The following is a 10,785-nucleotide window of genomic DNA, read 5'->3' as shown; positions in this document are numbered from 1 at the left end:
GGATCTCCAGTGGCCTACAAATGGGCTTTGGGTCTCCACTCCGCAACCCCCACCCCCCATTCGCTATGGAGTAATACACATTTTCATGAAAAATTTTAAGACTCTTCATACTACAGCTTTTTCCATAGCATTTTCAGACTAAATTTAATATTTCTCTCCTGTTTTGTGAAGTTCTCTTGATTTAACATCTATTACCTTAACTGATTTGTGTACTACTTTTAACTCTAAAAAAAAATTTTTTTTACGTTGAACTCTTTAAAGTGTAAAAGCATCTTCCTATTTTTTTAAGAGGAACCACAGTAAAATAAGATAGTTTCAAACTGTGCAAATTCCAAATTCAAAAATAGTATGGCTACAGACAGAACTGGTATTTTTTTCATCTACTCTACTAGTCAAGCAAATCATTACAACATGCTATTTGATAGCCTGCCCAGAAAATGTGGTAGCCCGACTAAATTACAAGCAATGTGAGACTCATAAAGGGAAATAAATTATATTATGTTTTCTCCTAATAACAGTTAAGGTGCGCTACCTTTGTGGCACAATAAATTAATATTGTGCACATTGAATTGACCAAATAGGTAATGCGGTTTGGTCATTTTGAAAGATGTTATTAAAAGTAATATTTTGGAGCATGTCAAAGCTTTCTTTGAAAAACTCTTTTAAGGAAATACTTTGAAATGATTTTCTATTAAAATGCATTTAAAAAAGACAATTATCATTAAGCAGTAGCCATTAGCACATGTCTACAGGGAGTACAGTAATTTCCTTGGTGCACACACTGCTCTCAGATTTTATTATCTGATTGACTATAAAAATTTATATAAATATAGTTCGAAGGTATAAACCTATGCACACATTATGGTCTGGCAAGATGGAGCACGTCCAGGAGAGGAAGAAAAGGTGTGACAGTTTAAAAACAAGTAAGGTTTTACTATTATTTTTTTAATTCACAGTTTGAATGCAGAAGTAGAAAAGTTGAAAACTATAAAGCTAATGAAAATATCACTTGTAAAAACGTTCATATTAATTATTTCTTTTAGAATTTTGGCTCAACATAATACCTCAGAACTTAATTTATGTGTTTAGTTACTTAACTTTAGTTTAGATCCTCACGAAGTCAACTCCATATATACTTGGGTAAGTGAGCCAATTTGTAATGTGTTGGTCCATTATGGAAACTTAGCTATTATATATGGGCCTTAGCATGATCTGTAATGTAAGGAGAAACATAAGGTGGGAATTAAATTGTGAATTGGTCAGCATATGGGAAGAGCGCATTTTGGAAGAGTATAAAATATCTTTAAATAGAAGTAATGTAAGCAAAGAGAGAAATAGAAATACCATTTATTTTATGGAACATAAATATATATGTGAGGAAAAAAGTTCGTAGTTGAGTGTGCTTATCTAAAGCAACAACAACAAAAATTCTAGCTAACCAGTATTTTAACAATGGAAGATTATAAAATCAAGAAAGTATTTTAACAAAGGAAGATTGTCAAAATCCAGAAAATATTTTAACAAAGGAAGATTGTCAAAATCCAGAAAGGCAACCTGAGCACTAGGTTGAACAAGGGGTTAGGATTCTAAGACTTGGGGGGGGAGTAGGAGGGCCTACAGAGTACCAAGATCTCAGTTTTTATGCCAGAAGACTTGCCCAATTGTGATGTGCTTACACTCTACTTCTGTATCTGCCAGAAAGGCAATTAAACTCTTTCGTTCTGCCTCAGGAGTTTTCTTTTCCCTCACTCACAGCTCCTATGCTCTCGGTCACCCTTTCTTCTCTTATTTCATTGGCTAGGAAGGCTCCCTCAATTGTTCCTCAAGCAAGAGACAGGGACCGATGTCAGTCCTCCTTCCCCACAGGACATGCTGAAGCTGGCTCTTAACTGACAGTGATATCATACTGATAGTTTGAAATCAGTCATGGTGTGAGTATTTACACTAGGTCAATTGGCAGGTGCTAAAAAAACAGGGTTTTGATTTTGTTTTTCTCAGAGAAGCAGTTGCTGAACATTTATCAACTTCTCAAACTTTGTCCCCAATTCTGCTGCCCACACTAAAGGGTTCTAAGAGTTTAAAAAATACAGTATATGGAGTCATTCTTTTTAAAATTACCAGCAATTCATCATTTGCTCATCACAAATCCAAAGTCCCCATAAAGCTAATCTTTAGTTTAAACTCTACTTTCATCATAATTTAATCACAAAAATTATCATTGTTCCTCATAATCTTAAAATGTTCTTAGGAACTGATGATGTCCAAGAAAACCAACCCACTAACCCACCAAACACGACTATAGTTTGCACAACGTTGTGCAAATGCTTCTAATACCTTGATCACACAGAGGTTTGATTAAGAGAGCAAGTTTTTCACTTCTCAAGAATAACTCATTCCTGCCCCGACCACTTCTCAGAGTCAAAGCATCTGTAACAGAGGGGATGAGATAGTCCTGAGAAGTCTACTTCACCTTTCGTCTTTAGCTAGACGCACAGAAACAGAAAGGAGGTTTCAGGACAGCACATGATATCTTGCTTAGTGAAAAACTTCGGTCTGGTAGGTTAAAAAAAAAAAAAGTAACCAGCTCTTTCTTTTCTATAAGTCACTGACAATAATTAGCACCACAGAAAAGGCCAGATTTCTTGCAATTTAATTAATCACATTACTATCTTTGCCTTTAGATGTTAGCCTTTAATTTTGTATTTACTTAGCGGATGACCCAGACCATAGCTATATGAATTTCCATTTTTGAACGGGATTCCGGACCAACTTCCAGGCCATGTCATGTCCCCAGGAACTTCAGCTAATGGAGTCACTATTCCTGGGAGGTTTCCCACACCATACTCGTTACCCAGGTCTGACTTGTAGGGGAAAAAAGGAGAGAAAGGCACTCACTGTCAGAGAATCCTTCTTTAATTACTTAGGAACTTGTATAATTTAATCATGAAGGGTTTCTAGTAAGTGCGGTTTAAGCTAATCTTTACTTCCACATGAAAAAACTCACAAAAATGAAGCTGATTGCACTTCATTTAAAGTAGGTATCAGCTAAAGAACAATATTTGGACAGTACAGTATAAGACATTATATAAACACAAAGGCAGACAAATTTCCTAACGTAAATATTTAGTTGTCATCATATTGAATATATTATTACCAATAGGAAACATTATCCAAAAATAATCAATGTTTGATCTTTGTTAATATTCTTAAATTACCAGCTTGCTAAAAACAATATTTGCCTCCATGGCTTTCATCCCAACAAGCACTGTGGGATGAGTCTTTGCTACTGGACTACATTAAATGTGCTGTATTTTAATTTTCTTGGTGCTGCATAAGCATACATCTAGGAAGGCTTTCCCTTAACAATTTTTTTAAAGCATCGTTTTTCCAACATGGTCCCAAGCTCTAAAGGCTAGTCCATGTTCTTCTGTTGCTTCTGTGTTCACTGTGGAATAGGAAGCAAGGTCATCTACTGAAATGGCCATAGATGATGGAGAGGATGTTGAATAGAGAGAGGTATGAAATAAGCACCTGTGGGACTGAGGGAAAGGATGGACGGGAACCACGTACCATGATTTCTGGAGAGCATTAAGAATCTCCTTGTGGTTAGTGGAGAAAATGCCCATTTTCTCTAGCTGCAAGCAGCTGTATAGGTGGAGGTACAGAGTGAGGAGAGTAGAAAATAACTAGAATGAATTTTGCTAAGTGATTGTGAGGAAGTGAGAGGAAGACAAGAAGGAGGTGCATGCAAGGGGGCTTATAAAGCTTGATCATGGAATTTAATCTTGGAAGAAGGGACCTGACAGGGCAGAGGAGAGTGACAAAGGTGTCAGAGCATGCCGGTCTTTTTGGAGGAATCATCATAGAGGAAAGAGATGGGAATGGAAGAGCCGGCTGAATATTAAAATAGCTACTAAGGCCTGTTATTATCAGTACGTGTAACTGATAGTGTAATAGTTACTCATTAGGCTGCAATCCAAAAGGTTCTCAGCTCGAAACCACCAGCTGCTCCAAGGGGCAAAGATGGGACTTTCTCTTCTGTTAACAGTTACAGCTTCAGAAATTCACAGGGGCAGTTCTATCCTGCCCTATAGGGTCTCCATATGAATTAGTAACAACTCAGTGGCAGTGAGCTTTATATAGTAAACAAAAAGTGTCGGCTGAACAAAAATTTGACTTTATAACTGCGTAATTCCAAGTATGTGAAGAACAATTACATTTGAATGATAGATGTGTCATTCCCTGAGTTAGTCAGGTAATATTCTCTTTGTCTTTATTTGATCTTTGAAGTTCTTATGAGCTTATTGTTTTACAACTAAGAATGTGGACACTTAATAAGTTAATATACCCATTCACTACTTATCAATGTACTTAGGTTTAAAAAAACCATGCCATTATGTACATATGTAAATATTTTTATATAAGGATAGGGAACTAGACCTATGTACATTTGTTAAGTATTAAGGTAGCAGATGGACATTGGGCCTCTACTCAAATACTCCCTCAATGCATGAACACTTTGTTCTAATAACCTGGCATTCTGTGGTGCTCACCTTCCTAACATGATCGCTGAAGACAAAATGGGTGCATAAGCAAATGTGGTAAAGAAAGCTGTAGTGCCTGGCTTTAAAAGATATAGCCTCTGGGGTCTTAAAGGCTAGAAGATAAACAAGTGGCCATCTAGCAGGGAAGCAACAAAGTCTACGTGGAAGAAACATACCAGCCTGTGTGATCAAGAGGTATTGATGGGATCATGTGTCAGGCATCAAAGACCCAGAATAAAATACCATATCAATGTGAATGACACGTGTGTGGAGTGGAGACTCAAAGCCCATCTGTAGCCAATTGGACATCTCCTTACAGAAGGATCACAGAGAGAGACGAGTTCTTTAATGCTCTCTACTCCCCACTATCATGACCCCAATTCTCCCTGACAAATTCGGCTAGACCAGAGCATTTACAGATAAGAGCTGGAAGCACAGGGAGTCCAGGACAGAAAAAACCCTCAGGATTTATACTGAGAGTAGCAATACCAGGAGGGTAAGGGTAAGGTAGGAGGAGAAAAAAGGGAACCAATCATAATGATCTACATATAACCCCCTCCTGGGGGATGGACAACTTTCTTGGTCAGTGTAAGACATGAAAAAATAATAATTATAAATTATCATGGGCTCCTGAGGGAGGAAGGGTGGGAAAGGGAGGGAAATAAATGAGCTGATACCAAGGGCTCACATAGAAAGAAAATATTTTGAAAATGATGATGGTAACATATGCAAAAATATGCTTGACACAGTGGATGGATGTATGGATTGTGATAAGAGTTCTACGAGCCCCCAATAAAATGTAAAAAGAACCAAACAAACCAAAACATGCCATTATGCTAATCTGAACTATGCAAAAATGGGAGATGGCCACATCAAATTACAAAACAGAGGATGATTTCATTATTACATACCTATTAAATTATATTATTACATAATTGTCAAATTATACCCTTGTATAACTGCCACTCCATTGAGAAATCATGGCTCAGCTGAGTTGACACATAACCTTAACTATCACGGCCAGCATTACTCTCTCCTTGCACCTCAGCATTGGATATTTCCACATATGTCTCCTTGATGTGTAAAATGGCAGGACAGTAGATTTTTTTAAACTAGTGTCATAAATGTGAAATGTCAGATAAGGAGATAGTTAATAAATAAGGAGTTGGTACATATTTAATAGCTAATCTATATCATGTGGTAATGCAGAAAATTTGAAACATTTAATTACAAGGAGAAAACAAATGGCCTACAAAAATAGGTTATTTTGATAAGAACCCAAATAAAACTACTTTACTCTATAACCTCTCTGCGAAAGATCTGAAATACGTAATAAATTCTTAATAATAAACATAAATAAATCCATGTTCATATTTTCAAGGAAGGTTGGATAGGAACTAATAAAATGTATATTTTAAAGAACTTAGTCAACTTTCGTCTAGTTCCTAAATGCTTGCTCTCCCCACCTCCCCTGCCCACTATCATGATCCCAATTCTACCTTGCAAGTCTGGATAGACCAGAGGATGTACACTGGTACAGATAGGAACTGGAAACACAGGGAATCCAGGACAGATGATCCCTTCAGGATCAGTGGTGAGAGTGGCGTTACCGGGAGGGTGGAGGGAAGATGGGATAAAAAGGAGGAACCAATTACAAGGATCTACATATAACCTCCTTCCTGGGGGACGGACAACAGACAAGTGGGTGAAGGGAGACGTCGGACAGTGCAAGATATGACAAAATAATAATTTATAAATTATCAAGGGTTCATGAGGGAGGGGGAAGGGGGAAAATGAGGACCTGATGCCGGGGGCTTAGGTGGAGAGCAAGTGTTTTGAGAATGATGAGGGCAATGAATATACAAATGTGCTTCACACAATTGATGTATGTATGGATTCTGATAAGAGTTGTATGAGCCCCTAATAAAATGATTTTAAAAAAAAGAAAAGTCCAAAAATAAATAAATAAATAAAACCTTTAAATAGCCACAAAAAAGAGAACTTAGTCATCTTTTAAAGGGAAAGTAGTCATAACATTTTGTCGCTTCATTAAAAGATTCTCTTGACATAAGATTATATTTATGACAATTGCTCTAGAATCCTACAAGGTGCTCCAAAAGTCTGAAACCTCTTTTATTCCATGGTCTCAATCCCACTTTTATTCCATGCTCCATGACACTCAACAAGATGCCATTTCCCAGAATCCATCAGGCAGTCACTGTTACAAATTGAATATGAGAGGCACAGAGGCTAAGCTAATAGATGGGCCGTTTTCATACCTTTCCCCCTTCCTAATCACTAGAATCTCAGTCTATAATGGCATAAATTGTACCTCACGGATGACAAGACAGTGTCCTGAATGAAAGGGACCTGTGTCCCCGAGTGACTAAGAGAAGAGATCCCATGCTGGCTCCAACCATTCCCTCAGGACTGTTGACATGGAAGGAAAGCAAACTTCTTTGTTCTTGAAGGCACTCCCTTGTTGGCTTTCTGACATAGCAGTTAAGCTTTATCCTGATGCTTACAAAAACCAAATCAAATAGCACCAACATAGAGTTGCTAACTACATCCTGCATTCAAACAGTTTCTCACTCAAACACAACATTCTAGAAACACAATCCCAAAGCACATGATAATATCTAATTAGTGAAGATCTACTTTATATATCTATATATAACTGCACTTAAAATGAGATCTCAATATTTGAGATTGTGCGTTTGAATGTAAATTACACATTTGATTTTGGTGAGGAATTATTTTTGGTGAAGTGAGATGTGGCACATTTTCTGAATTAAATTCAATTTAGTCCACCAACTGTGTTTATGTAATAATCTTCTTTGACCATTCATATCTTTTTAGCTATGTATCCAAGCAAATCCTTAACATTTAAGTTTTAAGCTGTACATACATACATGCATTTCAAGCTTAGGATGACTAAATTTGATGAGCAACTTGATCCCCAAATAATGTCTATACAAATGATGATGCTCAGATTTTAAAATGCAAAAGAGAAAAAAACATTAAAACGGGGTGGGTGGGGATTTTTCAACATACGACCAAGTGGAATTATCCATCATGCAGTGTGCAGAGACCAGAGCAGCCAGGTGACCTGTTGGTAGGTGCCGTTGAGTCGGTTCTAACCCATCGCAACCTTATGCACCACAGAAGGACACACTGCCCAGTCCGGGGCCAGCCTCGCAATCGTTCCTGTGATTGACCCCATTGTGGCAGCCACTGTGTCAACTCATCTCCTTGAAGATCTTCCTCTTTTTTTTAATACCCCTCTACTTCACCAAGCATGATGTACTTCTCTAGGGACTGGTCACTTCTGACATGCCCAAAGTATGCCAGACGAAGTCTCACCATCCTTGAGTCTAAGGAGCACGCTGGCCACACTCCTTCTAAGACAGATGGGCTATCTAGGGTTCGCTACAGTGTCACCGAAGGCTTCCCTTGACTTTGACTGAATTTTGAACCAAAGTCATTGAAGACTGAGTCTAACAAGAAGAGATTTAAACTTGCTCCGAACAAGGGTTGGGTTAGATCATAATAAAAGCATTACGATGAGCAAGAAATCTAAAATGCAGTTATCTAAAATAAGGAAGAAAAAAACAATCCGGCTTCTTCCATTTCGAGGTTTACCTTCGCTAGCGTTTGTTTCACAGACGTTGAAGTGCTCTGTGCTTTATGAGGTTTCCTTCCTGGGTGAACACTCAGGCCAGGCTTTCTCTTTCACACGACTGGTGAAAACTGGAGGAATTTCTGTGAGAGAACAAATGTTTTCTTATTCGTGTAGGTAGTCAATTCCAACACAAATAATTTGTCAGGACTCCTTTGGTTGGCTGAGATGAAATTCAACACAAATCAGTTTAAACACAAAAGGAGAATTTGTTGGCTCATGATCGAAATGACGGAAATGGCAGGGATGCTTGGTTCCAAGACTTTCTTTCCCTGACCCTTATGTCGACTTGTCTCTGCTTGTCTGTGTTCACTCCACTCCTGCTGCCGAGTTCCCAAAGCAGAGACGTGTACTGCCTCTAAGAGCCCAAATCCCCATCCTGTCAACTTTAAGATTAAATAGGCAAGCAAGCAGGACTCTTCTCTGCTTACTGCAGCAGGACATGTCACACGCTTCCCCCCCACCCCCCCTCAAAAACCCCAAACAAACCCAGCCTCAATTGGCCTCATTTCAGTCACATGTGAATCCCTGAGTGAATCCCTATGGCCAGAATCGTGGAAAATCTGATCGGTGGAGACTTGCTCACATACGAAGAAGCACTAAATTGAGCCCTACAGAGAAGGTGAAGTTCAGAGTTTTCAGCATCTTCCTTAAATCTCTTTCTTTGTAATTTGGAAAATGATTAAGACCAAATTTGGAAGCGTTAAACAATACTCTTGCTGATTCCGCCCTTAAATAAATAGTTTCGATGTTAATTAACCAACTCCCACATAATGAGATGCAATGATAATGGCACTGGGATTTATTAATTGCACTTCATCTCAGAAGCCATTTTCCTATTAGGAGCTCTCTAGTTTACAGATTGGTTATTCTATATTCCTGTGAGATTAGCAAACTTGGAAAGGAAATGAAAAGGCTCAAGTTTAAAATATAAATATCTAATTCATAAGATGTTATGTTAACTGTGGATAAGGACTTGGCACTCCCAAACTTGTCATTTATAAAGTATTTATCCTATCAGAAAAGGCATGTAGAAATAGGAAAGGCATATCCCTGCTTGGATAAGGTTTACATAATAACTCTGGAACCCATTGCAATAGGGGATCATGATCATTAAAACTGTGAACTGCTTCCTGGAGGGGCAAACAGAGGTAGCTTTGGCTGCATGTTACAATCTACAGTTCAATTTGGCACAGCATCTTGCATAAAAATATATCCCAAACCACTTTACAGAAGTGAAATTTCCATTCAAAAGCCAATCTATGCTATATATTACAGAACAGCTGTGCGCAAACATTGCCTCATTGGAAAAGGAAAGGAAAAAAAAAAACACCCCGAAAGCATTAGGTCATGAGATGAATATAAAAAGGACAACTCAGCAGGCACGAACTATTATGTGAGAAGAGGTAAGACTTCAAGAAAGGAAACATGCTAATTTGCACGACTTAGAAATGGCTCCTTGATGAGTTAAAGATACATTAAACACTTTTCCCTGGACAAAAATAAGTGTGACGAATATTTTTATATGACCCAAAGAAGTGGAAGCAAAAGTAAGTCAACAGGAAAGTAAAAGGTTGATGAACAAGCTATCAAAGCAGTGGTTTAATTCATTAGGTCCTTATTTATAGCAGAATTGGTCATTTCATACTTGCATAGGTTTAAAACAACAAAATATATTTTGAGTTAACCTGAACTATACTTAAACAAACCAATTAAATCACTTAATTTTAGAGTTTTGTTTGATTTCAGGGAAGTATAAAATAGCAATTTTTATTATCTTTTAAGCCTTAGAAGTATTACTTAATGGGAATTCTCATTTAGCAAATGACAGCTAACAGGGTTTTCAACTGGGTTCATGCCTTTTTAAGATAAAACTCTATTCTAAAACATAGATTGTTTCAAGTAGAACTTACCCTCAAGAACATCTGTTTTTACTGTTGTTGAGTGTGGTGAAGTTGGTTCCCATTCAAAAGTGGCCCCAGTTCTAATGGAACAAAACATTGCCGGGTCCAGCACCAGGCTCAAAATTGTTGCTGTATTTGAACCATGATCATGGGCAGGGTTTCGATCCATCTCACTGATGGTCTTCCTCTTTCTCACGGAGCCTCTATTTCACCACACATGGTATTCTTTCTCCAGGGAGTGCCTCTCCTGATAACATCCCAAATAAGTGCCTCTCCTGATAACATGCCCAACCGTGTGCGAGACGCAGTCTCGCCACTGCCGCTGCTGATGAGTATTCTTGCTGTACTTTTTCCAAGACAGCTTTGTTCTTTCAGGTCTTCCGTGGTACAGTCACTACTCTTCACGAATTCCATAATGCAGAGGCATCTGTTCTTCCTCATGCTTGCTGATTTGTTGCCAGTTTTCTCAAGTATATTAGGACATTGAAAATACCTTGGTTTGGTTCCAGTGTACTTTAGTACTCAAGGTCACATTTTTGCTTTTTTTTTTTTATAATCAATTTATTGGGGCTCATACAATTCGTCACAATACATAGATCAATTGTGTAAAGCACATCTATACATTTGTTGCCCTCATCATTCCCAAAATTTTCTTGCC

At 38.0% G+C, this 10,785-nt stretch overlaps 1 protein-coding gene across 3 annotated transcripts in view; it reads right to left on the bottom strand.

Annotated features, from left to right (window-relative positions):
- The window catches only part of SLC25A21 (solute carrier family 25 member 21), a 459,237-nt gene that overhangs the window by 288,633 nt on the left and 159,819 nt on the right, over positions 1-10,785 (bottom strand). The window contains exon 1 of one of the 3 annotated variants that reach the window (XM_045287905.1): positions 8,187-8,268. The exons of the other annotated variants lie outside the window; for them this stretch is intronic. The gene's annotated coding sequence lies outside the window, so the exon portion shown is untranslated. Of the gene's footprint in view, positions 1-8,186; positions 8,269-10,785 lie in introns of those variants that run through there. 3 annotated transcript variants of the gene reach the window in all.

This window comes from Echinops telfairi, unplaced genomic scaffold (assembly GCF_000313985.2).
Source record: "Echinops telfairi isolate 266 unplaced genomic scaffold, ASM31398v2 ScPeMD7_18;HRSCAF=68, whole genome shotgun sequence".
NCBI lineage: Eukaryota > Metazoa > Chordata > Mammalia > Afrosoricida > Tenrecidae > Echinops > Echinops telfairi.
This window is presented reverse-complemented; position numbering and strand designations above follow the sequence as displayed.